Consider the following 14,205-nt stretch of genomic DNA (forward strand, 5'->3'; position numbering starts at 1 on the left):
TTGTTTCAATCTTTGATTTTGGCCAGAAGTGCTCTTTGCAGCACCTGCAATGTGCCCAGTAATGACTCCTCCTGCAAATCATATGGCGTTACATGTATCAGTAATATATCTAAACACGATTGTAGATTCTTTTTTTATAAGACCCGTTGCTCCTGCTACTACTAGAACTGTCTGCTTATCTTTCTTCACACTGCACTCATTTCTGCCTGCAAATCCTGATATTTTATGACTTTCTGTCCCTCTCATAGGTTCATAGGTTCATAGGTAGGTACTAGGCTAGCCTGGTAGGTACTAGAAAAAGCCTGGTATGCCTCCAGGCGAAAGCGCTTGATGTGGAATTTTTTATCATTTCATTAAAACAGAGTTTTATTTAAGTCATTTTTAATTTTTTGTTCCTGTTGAACCTTTGGATATATCATTTTGTTCCTAGCGCCTATATAAGCCTAGCCAAAAAATTTACCCTGGCTTTTGCCAAGCAAGAAAATTATTTTCCTGTGCCCCTGTCGAGCAGAGCCACAGAAGTGATCCCTGGGGTGAATTTCCCATTTCCCATCCAATCATCAAGATTTTTCTTGAAGAGTGCTAATGAGCTCTGTTTGACATAGATAGGTAGTCTGTTCCAGAGTATGAGAAGTCTCTGGGACAGGAATCTATCCCTCAAGCATGTTCTGTTTATTGTGGTGACAAGGTTTAGGTCCCTAGAGCATGTAGCTTGGAGGGATTGGGATTTCTTTAAGTGGAGCATGTCCAACAGCTCTGGGTTTGACATAGCTGTGTATGCTAGGCAGAGATCGCCCCTGAGTAGGCGATATGCGATGGAGTAAAGCTGTAGTTTTTTGAGACAATCTGCATAGGGCATCTGTTTGAGGCCAGTAATCCTCTTTGTGAGGTATTTCTGTGGTGTTTCCAGTTGTTGTAGATGTCTTGTGAGGTACATACCAAAAGGGGCATTGTACTCTGTAATGGGTCTAATGAGTGATGAGTAGAGGGGAACAATGACCTCTTTTTTTTCTGGATGAGAATCCTTTTGTGATGAGATGAGCAACGTAGAAGGATTTCCTGACCACTGTGGCGATGTGATTATCAAAGGAGAGATTACTGTCCACCCGTGTCCCACGGTCTCTTATCACATTTTTGGCATTAAGTAGACTACCAGCTATGTGGTCGTTCATGGGTACAGAGTTTTTACCAAAGGGGATGACAATACACTTTTTGGCATTGAGCTTCAGGCCATGGCTTTGATGCAAGACACTGAGTATAGTGATTTCAGTGATCAATGCTACTTTTGTATTCTTTTCATGGACCACTATATCTGGTTTTCTTGCATCTATCTTTTGAACTGTTGGTAATGAGTGATCCCATGTGATGTAGATTTCGTCATTTTCTATGATGCTTTGTTGGTCATTTTTCCAGTGTTTTTCAGCTACTTCAATATTATAATGTTTGCACAATCCCCAGTGCAACAGTCTTGCCACATTACTATGCCATTCAGTATACAGTCCTTCTGCCATTAGTATGTCACAAACCAGTAGCAAGGTGTGCAACTGTTTCCAATTCTTTTTTACAAAACCTGCATTTGTCTGTTTCTTCCACATGTTCAATGGACTTTGTAAACCAACGTGTACATAGTCTATTATCTTGGGCCTCCAATATTAATCTTTCATCTTTTTGTTTAAATTCACCCCTCCTTAACCATTCCTACATTCGATCCTGATCAACATGAGGTTGTTCCAGGAGTTTTCTGTACTTGCAACTATAATTATGCATTTTCCACATTTCTTGACTTCGCATCTGATCCTTCACCTTATATTCTTTCTTTTGTTTCTTGGCACATTCAGTTGCTGCCTGATTTTTATCTACTTCTGGTTTGATTTCCATTCCTTCTTGATGCCGATATGCTTCTGCTAGACTAAGCAGAGAAGTCATCTTAGATTTATTCTCCTCATGTTTCAAAACACTCCTTCTGTTTGGGTCTTGTGAGGTCAGCAAATATTTATGCAGTCCCATGATTGCAGATTTATACATGTAGTAGGGTGTATCTTATATACATTTTAAGCACTCTTTTATCCATGAATGTGGGATACTGTCAAATACTTTTTTGCTATACTTAGATTCTTCCCCTTTTTACAGTTCTCAATTATGACTTTATTTAACAAGAAATGATCCTTTGTGCCATATAACTTTCTTTTATTACCCTTTTGTTCTATTGCCATAAATTAGTTTTTTTCTTTGTCTGCATCAATTCCAGTGTATAATTTATACGTTCTTCAGAAGGCAAGTTATTGGTCTATAGTTTTTAGAGTAGCTTGCAGGTTCGCTGTTAAGTAGGAGCATTGTTTCATCCCCTACAGCATGGCTGAGCTACTATCTATTGCTGGCTGGTTGGTCTTACCATTGGAATATAAAAGGTAAAACTCTAGCCACAAAGATAAGGCATGCTAAGCTTTTTTTCCCTCACTCCATATTGCAATTCCTGTTTGTAGAGAAAAAGGTAAGTTAGTCTAATACAAACTGTCTAAAATTTTTTCTAACTATTAAATGATTGCCATATAACTTGTATTTATTTTTAAACAATGTTTTTACATTGTGTCTAATTTGTTATAATTATTTAAACTGCAGACATTTTTGTTTTATTTTTGAAAATTGTAAAATTATTGTTTTTTAAAATGTTGTGTAATACTTTGGACCTTTTCTATCCAGCCTGCACTGAAAATGGGCTTCTGTCTAGTTAGACTTTCAATAAGTAAATTTGTATTCACACAGGTTTTCACAGATGCACTGCTTCATTAGGTAATAAAAACTTGTTCATATGTTGTAGGTGTATTAATTAACAAATATTTCAATCACAGAATCACTTAAAAATATAAAAAGAAAATATGCACTCTGACTTATTTTTTCAACACCAGCATATTGCCTGATAAAATAAAATGACATTAGATGAAAACAACTAATGGCTGCCTCAAACAGATGTGGCTATGTGTTTGTCTAAATTATTAATTTCATTTTTCTTCCGAATCTCTGAATAATGTTCTTTCATGCATTTCTTTAATTTTCTATCAAATTGGGCTGGGCATGCTATTAATTTTCTGTTACATTTGCTAACATAAGTAATGGCACATGAAGTACATGTGGCCAGATAAACAGTATTACAGGAATCAGGAGTCATAATCTGGAAATAAATGAATACTATATTTCTTCTAAGGGACTTAACATGTGTGTGTGTGTGTGTGTATATATATATATATATATATATATATATATATATACACACACACACACACACACACACACACACACACACACACACACACACACACACATTTAAAATCATATCAATGAATATCTATAAACAGAGGTAAGTACTGACAAATATTAGTACATTTATTTTGAATAATGTTGACAGGTATGTATGTTTTTATGTGCAGAATGTGATTACCATAACATTTGTTCTGAGACTGATGATATGCATCGTTTTGTGTTACTCTTCTAGAACTTGTCAGTTTGATAAGTGTTCACCTTGGCATGTTGAAAAAGAGATATGAATACTTCTCAAATGGCCATTTTAAGGCTGATAAACTGCTTGGTTTGAATGGCTGCTGTAGTTTAAACAATTTTAAAGTCAAGAGCTTTGAAATACAAATGACTTTGAGACAATCATCATTTATTTTTACCTTTTTTTATTTTTTTTTCATGATTCACTATGTATCTGTTATATGTTTAAATGTGTTTGTAATCTTGGTTATTTAAGGCACCAGAAAAGTGTGCTCAAGTTTTGCCACCTGTTGAAGCACTTTGCTATGAAAGCTTTTGTGGGTATCGGTTTCTAATAAAGCTTACAACATATTGTTTTTGTGAGCCAAATTTTGCATTTTTGTTTTGGCTATATTGTCTCTGGTTTAGAGTTTATCAACTTCAGGTAATCGTATTGTTACTTCTTGGGTCTTCCAGTGCTCAGATCACTAGTCAGTCCTCTGTTATGTAGATCACAGTCGGTAAGCTTTCTGTCACTCTATCTCTGTGCCACAGATCTGGCTGAAGAGGCACTTCCTTAATCCTCAACATACACACTTTTCAGAGACATTTGGGTGAAATGAGTACTACAGTCTATTGGGAGAATGTGGCCTCTCAGGCGATCATCTCAGCCATGCAGTATATTCACTGGTGCCCACAGTGCATGGTGATTAAAGAAATAGGTGTACAGCATCAGAATGCTCTCCATATATGCCTGCAGATTGGCATCTTTGTAAATGCTGTGAGTGCTTGTTAACTAATGTAGGCAGATGTCACCTCCTGAGATACTTGATGTATTACTTGTCTATGTATGGACTGCCTTAGATGATGTAACTTAACAATTTTCTGTTCATAGTATCATTGTTTCTTTCCCTTGTGCTCCTCTCGTCATGTACCAAAGTACTCACCATTTGTAAGTATTTATGTTCACTAATAGCATTCAATAGTGTACTCTGTAGAATTACTGTTGGTGGGATTGCCTTTTATCTTTTAAAATACATCTCCAAATAACATTTTCTGTTCTTTGGCTTTGTGGTGTTTTTTGTAAATTTTCTTTCTGAATAAATAACCAAGACAGGCAGAAAATGGTCCCCCTCCTGAAATACTTGGAAGTATTTTGGAAAAATACTTTTTTAGGCCTGGGACCATTAATGCCTGTCTGATCAAACACATTTTATATACATAGTCATGATGTTTTGAAGAGGTTAGTCACTACTTCCAGGGTTTTCTGTAAGTTATCCCACCTGCTGTTCCAGTTAACTAAATTTCCAATGAGCTACCCTTATTCTTCATTATTTATATGACATTTATTGTTTGACGTGTTTTTACATTTCTGCTGTTCAGTTTCTTGTTAAATAAATTTGTTAGAGTCAGACTGTAAAAATCATTGAGTTATTCAAACACAATGTCAATTAATAACAAACAATAATGCAGGAGCAACTCAGATATCACTAATGTACATTAGGAGGCAAAAAACCATACACAAAGTTTGTATAGAATTTTGACTGCTTTATTGACCAAAACACATTGGTTATATACATTTCATTATCAGTTTTGCCCACCTTACTGGTGTGGTCAGTGACAGGGTCTTTACATCATAGTTATTCATAAAAGTGCTGATTTTGTGTTTTCAAAAGTCCTTTTCCCATGAGAATGTTGCAGCCTTGCAGACAGCTGGTCAGTCACGATGACCTCCTGAGGATGTAGCCAATTCAAGGTTCTCTGATTAGTTCAAATACAATAGATGTAAGTCTTCCTTAAAGCCTCCTTTTGTTTCTCTTGTCCCCAGCTGCACTATCAGAGATAGTGCTACAAGGCTACTTCCTGGTGGAGGCAGGAAAGAGGACATACATGCAAACAGATTTATTATTTTCCAACTTTGCAAAATAATCTTTACTTGAAAGACATGAGCCAGACTGCATCTGCAAGCTGCCAAGGTCAAATTTCTGATTACACTGCAGCTTGTACTTCAAGCAATAATATGCAGGTTTATTTTTACTGTTATTCTAGTAAGACAGAATTAAATGCATTAAGTACATTTATTCCTAACTAAAGCACACATTTCTCTATATATTTGATCATACAACTTATATGTGTTTGGATGATTAAATACACATCTTCCTAAGCAGCACACATTGTAAATATATTTTTCTAGGCAGCATGTATGTAAATATATTTTCTAAGCAGCACACATTGTAAATATATTTTCTAGGCAGCATGTAGATTTTTCTAACATTCTCCCTCCTTTTAATGCATTTAATACTGTTTAAAACATAAACAATATTATTTCATTCCTCAGCCTTTCCCTTTCAAGGGCTTTCAGCTAAGTAAGTCATTGGTTTTATATTTCAGAAAAGCATCATTTGAAATTAATCTTTTAATTTCAACACTTTGGTAAAGAGTTTCAGTAGCAGATATATCAACAAATTTTTGATTAATCTTTTCATGCAGGGAATTTCACAGTAAACACATGTTCCTATTAGGAGTATACCCACACAAATAGCAATTAAATGTTTAATAGGATGGAACCCCACCCCAAACAGATTCTGGAAAAAGTCCGTCAGTGGGTTTGGGCCTGGTTTAGTCATTGCTGATACTTGCTGAATTACCTCTAGGTGGTCATTGATTTCATGTTGGTTGTCTGGAATGTACGCACAGCATTCTTCTTCGTGTACCACCTCTTGCCGCTAGGGTGAAGTAAAGAGCCATTCGATTTTGTAGCACAACAGTTTTATTGCATTCAGTTCATTAGTCACCAATTCTAGGGTGGAAAAAGTTGCATTGTTCATGACTTTTGACAGCTTTCTCAGCTCCCAGATCGATTTGACTGCTCCATAGGCTGGTGGCATTCCTGCCCTGGATATAACACTGTTGCCCAGGTTCATATGAGTCAATTTACTTTTGTCTTTCACTGAATTATGGCCTTTTTAACCAGCTTCGATTTTACCAACTGGATTCACAGGGTTTTTTCTCACTGGACCTTCAGATTCTCGAGCTGTTTCCCTTACGTTTCATATTTTACCCAAAGGTAATTCTGCAGTATGTCTTATTGCTGAAACCAGATAACCCAAAAAACAACTGCCGGACCAATTCTCAGGTAACCATTTATATGCCTTTTTCCCACAAATAAAATCATTACTTTGGTACTGATACGTGTTATCCCTGCATGAAACATTTTCCTATTCCTAATAGACAATTGCTTAGTTAAGACTAGATTGTCACATACTGCATTTAATGTAGTTTTCATTGAACTCAGATATGAATCATGGTTTGTATTACAAACAGTACCCGCACTTTTGACTTTAATGTAACATTTATAAGACATTGTTATATTACCATTACTCCAGCCCACCTGGAGGGTATTATTTTCATACAATTTCTTTTTGTGTGAACAGGTAAAAATAAAGCAATTTTGTCCTGTGATCTCACGGTGCCTGTGTCAAATAACAGGTTTTCCCAAGTTTCATTTATTCCCAACGGGACAGCAGACATTAAAAGTCCTCCATATGCTGTGGGTATTGCAGTACAGACCCAGCAATTTGAAATGTTCATAGTCTCTACATAAACTCGTTTCATAGCCAGGTATGTGTTAAAGTTTGGGTGCCAGTCTGTAGCCAGTCCTTCATCACGTTTATTAATTTTACTTCTGTAGTTATATGCAAGAAAAACCATAACAACAAAAAAGGTTACTACAAACATAGTTATTAAGTGTATGATCAGTAGGCCAGTGAACCAATGTCTCTGGGGTTGTTTCACATTTTTATTTATTCTGCCTCTGGCCATTCTGTTCCTGTGGTATGTCCAAACTGAATTTCTTAACAGGTTTGCAATGGGTTAAATGAACCCAAGATGATCTCTCAGCAATTTTCACTGCAGTGGGTGTTGCCAACAGTACCTGGTACGGACCTTCCCACCTTGGACTCGCCCAGTTCTTTTTCTTTATGACTTTCAGCCAAATCCAGGACCCCGGGGTCAGCACGGCTTCTGGTTTTGTTTCTTGTTTTATCTGAAAAAGAGTTCAACTGCAAAACAGTCTTATTTATAACAGTTTCTTTATTTAATTAGCTAGTGAACTGTCAGCCTCCAGCCCTGCAGGCATGAGAGCTTTTTACTGAGGCACATAATATGCCCTTCCAAATACTACTTTAAAGGGGATCAAACCCTTTACATTTGTTACTGTTTTTCATGCTCAGCAATGCTAGAGGTAAACAGCAAATCCAATTCTTCTGAGTCTTACTCATCAACTTTCTTAACTTGTTTTTTTTTAAAATCCCATTGTACCTCTCCACCAGTCCTGCTGACTGTGGGTGGTAAGCACAGTGATTCCTTAAGGAAAAGCTTCTACCCATTTTGAAAACATATCTATGATCACTAAACAGTATTTTTTCCCTCCACATTTATTTAACTCTATGAAGTCCATACAAATAGTATGGAATGGATATGGTGGTGTAGGGAAACTTCCTTGCTTGTTTTTAAATGCTCCTTGTGCATGGTGCTTTGTTACAAGTATGACAAGCTGCACAAAATTTTATTGTATAATTTATGTATCCATATGTTTGGAATATTTTATTTACTAACTGTACCATCCCCCCTGTTGAGACATGGCTCTGCCCATGGCTCAACAAAGCTGCATTTTTAAATAAATTAGACGGTAATATTAAATTGCACCTTGTTTTACCCAGTTTTGTTTTTTTTTGCTGTTGTAGTAAGCATTTGCATTGTTTTTAACATGTTTAAATCTAAAATCTCAAAGGGCTGTAATTTTTTAAAAAATAAAGTTTCTGAGTCTGAGGCTGCTTGCTTTGCAGCTGCATCAGCTCGTGCATTACCTTTTGAAATCTTATTCTGTTGTTTTGTATGAGCTACACATTTACAAATAGCTACTTTAGTAGGCAACTGAATAGATTCTAATAGCTTCAAAATAAATTGCGCATGATTAATAGGTTTTTTACTGGATGTAATCATCCCTCTATTTTCTTTATTATTGTGCAAACACATGCACTGTAGAAAAAGCATACTGATTATTAGTATATATGTTTACTTTTTTTGCCTTTTACTAAAATACATGCTTCTGTCAAGATTACCAGTTTTGCTGCTTGAGCATACAAGTTGTGTGGCAAAGTTTGTGCTTTTAAATTTTTAGTGTCTGTAACTACTGCATACCCCACCAGATTTTTTTCTGTAGGACCCCTTCTGCATGAGCCATTCACGTAATATGTTACCTCAGCATTGTCCAAGGGCATATTTGTAAGATTTTGTCTAGGTAAAGCTAACTGTTTATATGAGGTTGACTCAGCAGTATGGTCATACATGAAAGATGTCTAGCAGGAGAAAGGTATGCAACTTTTTCTTGTGGCAGAATTATTGCAACTGCATGAGGCATTCTCAATGTGAGAGGGTGGAATAACACCATTGAGGCTGAATCCTGTACTGCCATTGCTGCTGCAACTACTGCTTGTACACAGTGAGGCAAAGATTGCACCACTGGGTCTAACTGTAATGAATAGTAAGCTATGGGGCATTGCTTATCCCCATGTTGCTGCTTTAATACTGATGTCATGTACCATTGCTTACAATCTATGGTCTAAAAAAACGTTTGTGATAACTTGGAAGTCTTAAAACTAATGAAGAAGCTATTAACTGCTTCAACCTGCAGAAAGCCATTTCTGCTTTTGTTTTCATTGTAAAATAATTTGGTACCCAGTGCCAACAAAAATTAGTTGTACATAGGAAAGACATTATTTCTTTTTTAGTTGTTGGTTTGGTTGCTTGTAAAATTGCTGTTTTTTTCCTTTTCTTTTCCACTATTTAGTATTTTACCTTTACTGAATATTACATATTCCAGGTATCTAACCTGTTTTTTTTTTTTTTTTCCCCAAAGTTTGTAACTTACTCTTGTTTACTTTGTGTCCTTGTATTACTAAAAATTTTAACAATGCTACTGTATTCACCCTGCACTGCTGCTGGGTGCTGCTAGCAAGATGTTATTTACATAAAGTAGTACTTGGCTGCCCCTGGTGGAGAAAACCCTGCCAGGTTGCTAGCCATCTCTTGTGCGAATATCGTTGGACTTTTACTATATCCCTGTGGTAGTCGGGTGTACGTATACCTTTTGCCCTGAAATGTAAATGCAAACCAATGCTGGCTGTCAGGGTGGATAGGTATTGAGAAAAATGCATTGCTAATATTTACCACAGTGAAATATTTCTGTTGCGGCTTTAAATCATTTAATAAGGTATGTGGGTCTGGCACCGTAGGTGCTCTTGGTATTACTGCATTATTCACAGCTTATAAATTTTGTACCATCTGCCATTCCCCGTTTGCTTTTTTTTAACAGGAAATAGGGGTGTATCACATGGTGAATCAGGAGATTCTACCAGTACTCCTTTTTTGAGTAATGCTGCTTATTATAGGCTTAATTTCTACTTTTGCATTCTTTCCCAAAATGTATTGTTTTTTTTCTGTGGTCTAAAAGCTGACTTTGGGGTAATTGTAACTGGTCCTGCTGCTTGAATAAGCCCTACATTTGACTTGCCTGTTGACCACAGAGTTGTTGGAATTTTACACAAGGCCTTTTCTTTTTCTTTTAATAAAAATGCTAATCAGCTGTCCTTACTAGATTGCAAGTGTACAGCTGTATGTGTTTGTGTCAACCAATTCAGTTTTGTTTTTATATCCCTTGTCCTGACATTTTTAAATCAGTCTGTTTTCCCATTTTGTTACCTTTTTTTTCTAAGTCTGCCCATTTAAAACTTTTGTTTTTTGTCAAGCTGACATGTGGCAGTCTATTGGACTTATACAATCTCATGAATTCCTGAGGTAATGAACAGCTTACTACACTGTTTCCCTCAGTATTCCAGCATAAAGTTTGTAATATTAATTTGTCAGCAGGATTTTTACTTATATTTTTTATTAGGTCCTGGTGTGCTACAGTAGTATGGAGTACAATGTAACCAGTGCTGCTGATCAGTGTCAAGGGAGGGTACCTTACTGATGGCTACGTTTATCAGTTCTTTGGTTACTGCCCCTGGACCAATCATAACTAGGTCCTGGCTGTACCAATAATAGGCTTTACCCTTTGATCACACCACAAGAGCATTCATTCGTCTTTGTGTTTCCATACCCTGCATGGTAGGAACTACTGCTATGCCAAATATTTGCACAAGGTCTTTTCCCAGTAAGTTTACTGGATATTTTTGCAGAAACTACAATTTTACTTTTCTGAGTCATACCTGAAACAGGGTCAGTTATTGCTATATTATGGGAAAGTGGTTCCCTGTATAGCTGTCTATTTGCTGCTTTTACTAATATATAATTAGGTGATTTAGAATGTTTTGGTAACTTGGAGGGGTGTATCAAAGTCCGTGACGCTCCTGAGTCACACAGGAATTTGACCTTTCTTCCCTCCACCAGAAGTGTTACTTCTGGTTTTGTATTTGCTAGGTAGAGCTCCAGGCTCAACAATGCTAAATCTAAAATTTTATTTTCATTTTTATTCTTTACATCTGTTTGTACTTCCTTTATTCCCTCTACTACATTCACATTTTCTTTTTGTTTATAGTCCCTAGCTAGATGCCCTTTTTACCTGACTGTAATACAAATACTTCAGCTCCGTCTTCAACAGTGAAGACTTGTGCCCTTTTTCTTTTTACTATTAAAGTGTCTTTCAGTACGTCTAGCATACTCAAGTAAGGCTTGCAGCCTGCTTGTTCAGTGATTTATCATATGCCTTGTAATAAAACTACTAACAGAGGCAATGCAACCTTTTAAAATGTATATATATATATATTTTTTTTAATTGTTATTTTAAGCATTTTAATAATCTAGCATAATATCCATCTACTGTCTCATTTTCCTGTTGTAGGCATTAATTAATGCAAGTCCAGTCTACTCTAAGTTTTCATTTTTCAGAGATTCTGTCTGTTAGACCTTTTACTTTGTTGTCTAAAAATGTTTCAGAATTTTTAAGCTTCTGTTTTTCTTTTGCCTGACGCCCTGCATCAGATTAAAACTTGTTTAAGGAGTTTAACTAGTGAAAGTTTATCTAGTTTACTATCAAATTTATAGTTGTTAACACATTTTGCAAAATATCTCACATTATCTGCTCTCTGTAATTGCATATATTTTGCATCTTCTGTTAGGCGGTCACGTGACCCTTTAGTGCATGTTTTCCATGTCTCTGAAAGAAAAAGAAGAGAGAGAGAGAGAGAGAGAGAGAGAGAAAAACAACAACAGAACTGTTACGTAACCCTTTCTTTTGTACCACGTGGTATCTTTATTCCCGTATTCACAGTAGTGTCTAGAATGACTGTTTACTTTGTTTTGCTTTATTTCCTGATCTATGACTCAAGATACAATACTTGACTACCTCTCTCCCTGCTATCACAAACCTTAGCAATAGCACAGTGTAACCTGGTCCCTGATCTAAAACAAAACAAAGAGAGGAATTCTGCTTACCCGAGCCTCCTGCTTATGTTTGATAGGCTTTTAGGACCCAGTTTTCCGCCCACAGATCAGATAAGTGGACAGCCTCTTTAGGCACGACAATTCAGTCGGAGGTCTTTCCTTCTTCTGCAGACTTCAATACCACCTATATATTCTGACCTGTAGCTTACCAAGGGAATTCGCACGATTAGGACCAAGATGTTAAATAAATTTGTTAGAGTCAGACTGTAAAATCATTGAGTTATTCAAACACAATGTCAATTAATAACAAACAATAATGCAGGAGCAACTCAGATATCACTAATGTACATTAGGAGGCAAAACCATACACAAAGTTTGTATAGAATTTTGACTGCTTTATTGACCAAAACACATTGGTTATATACATTTCATTATCAGTTTTGCCCACCTTACTGGTGTGGTCAGTGACAGGGTCTTTACATCATAGTTATTCATAAAAAGTGCTGATTTTGTGTTTTTCAAAAAGTCCTTTTCCCATGAGAATGTTGCAGCCTTGCAGACAGCTGGTCAGTCACGATGACCTCCTGAGGATGTAGCCAATTCAAGGTTCTCTGATTAGTTCAAATACAATAGATGTAAGTCTTCCTTAAAGCCTCCTTTTGTTTCTCTTGTCCCAGCTGCACTATCAGAGATAGTGCGACAAGGCTACTTCCTGGTGGAGGCAGGAAAGAGGACATACATGCAAACAGATTTATTATTTTCCAACTTTGCAAAATAATCTTTACTTGAAAGACATGAGCCAGACTGCATCTGCAAGCTGCCAAGGTCAAATTTCTGATTACACTGCAGCTTGTACTTCAAGCAATAATATGCAGGTTTATTTTTACTGTTATTCTAGTAAGACAGAATTAAATGCATTAAGTACATTTATTCCTAACTAAAGCACACATTTCTCTATATATTTGATCATACAACTTATATGTGTTTGGATGATTAAATACACATCTTCCTAAGCAGCACACATTGTAAATATATTTTTCTAGGCAGCATGTATGTAAATATATTTTCTAAGCAGCACACATTGTAAATATATTTTTCTAGGCAGCATGTAGATTTTTCTAACATTTCTATATTTTGTTATTAAGATTGTTTCTTTGCTGTGAGCATAGCCTTTGTAGATATACTGTTCCTGTGGTCAGAGGTATTACAGTTCAGAAACATTTAATTAAGTAAATGAAGCTGGATAAATAAGAAAGTAAACATAAAAGAATCAGTCAAATAATTTTCTACGGATTATGCAGGATTATACACTTTTCGGCCACCAAACCAAGACCGAAACAGTAAAGGTGGAGGAGTGTCCATATTCACCAAGGATATTCACACCTCCAGGCTAGTTGTCCAACACAATGCATCTGAAATTCTCCAGGTGCAACTAACACTAGGTAAGACTGCAATCCAAATTGTAGCTTGCTACAGATCCCCCACCATGCCCCAAGATTCTCATTACACCTTTTTAAACATACTGGAAAATATTAAGATACAAACAAACAGCCTAAATTTCAATTACCCTGCCATTAACTGTGAAAACTACTCGGGTACCAACACCTTTTCCCAACGGTTCTTGGAATTCATAAATTCCAATACCCTGGATCAACTAATCCATTGTCCCACCAGAGGCTCCAATATCCTAGACCTGGTCATTACCAACATGGGAGACAGATAGTCCTCACCAGTGGTCACCCCCTCATTGGTCAGATCTGACCATAAGCTAATCACTCTTGACATCCACATCCCACCCCCATCCCCCGTAAGGAAACCTCCGTAAAAAATTTCTCCAAAGCCAACTGCATGCTACTCAAGTCAGAAGTGACAAACTTCATGACACCCATGTAGATGGGAGCCAAAAGTTTGACCGCTGAATCCTACACTAAGGCACTGTACGAGCACATCCACTCATGCATGAATCGTGCCATCCCAAATAGAACCAAAAAAAGGAAGCAAATCTGGTGGTCTCCTGCCATAAACAAACTATACAACAGAAGGAAGAAACTGTTGCAGAAAAGAGGAAAATCCCAGCATGCAAAAAACTCCCTTACCAGCCTCAGTAAGAAGCTGAGATCCCTCATAAAATCCTTCAAAGCTAGTTACAAAAATAAAATTGCCAAAGATTCCAAAGACAACCACAAGGCATTCTGTAGTTATGTCAAGAATCTAAATGGCAATGCTCAAATCTGCTCTGAGCTACAACCGAATGGCATTAAATATACTGATCCCAAGGATATTGTCAAT

At 36.6% G+C, this 14,205-nt stretch overlaps 1 protein-coding gene across 2 annotated transcripts in view; it reads left to right on the plus strand.

Annotated features, from left to right (window-relative positions):
- Window positions 1-14,205, plus strand: part of SLC22A23 (solute carrier family 22 member 23) — a 1,393,214-nt gene that overhangs the window by 737,225 nt on the left and 641,784 nt on the right. The window lies entirely within an intron of this gene.

This window comes from Protopterus annectens, chromosome 1.part1 (genome assembly GCF_019279795.1).
Source record: "Protopterus annectens isolate FY-2018-M chromosome 1.part1, PAN1.0, whole genome shotgun sequence".
Classification (NCBI taxonomy): domain Eukaryota; kingdom Metazoa; phylum Chordata; order Ceratodontiformes; family Protopteridae; genus Protopterus; species Protopterus annectens.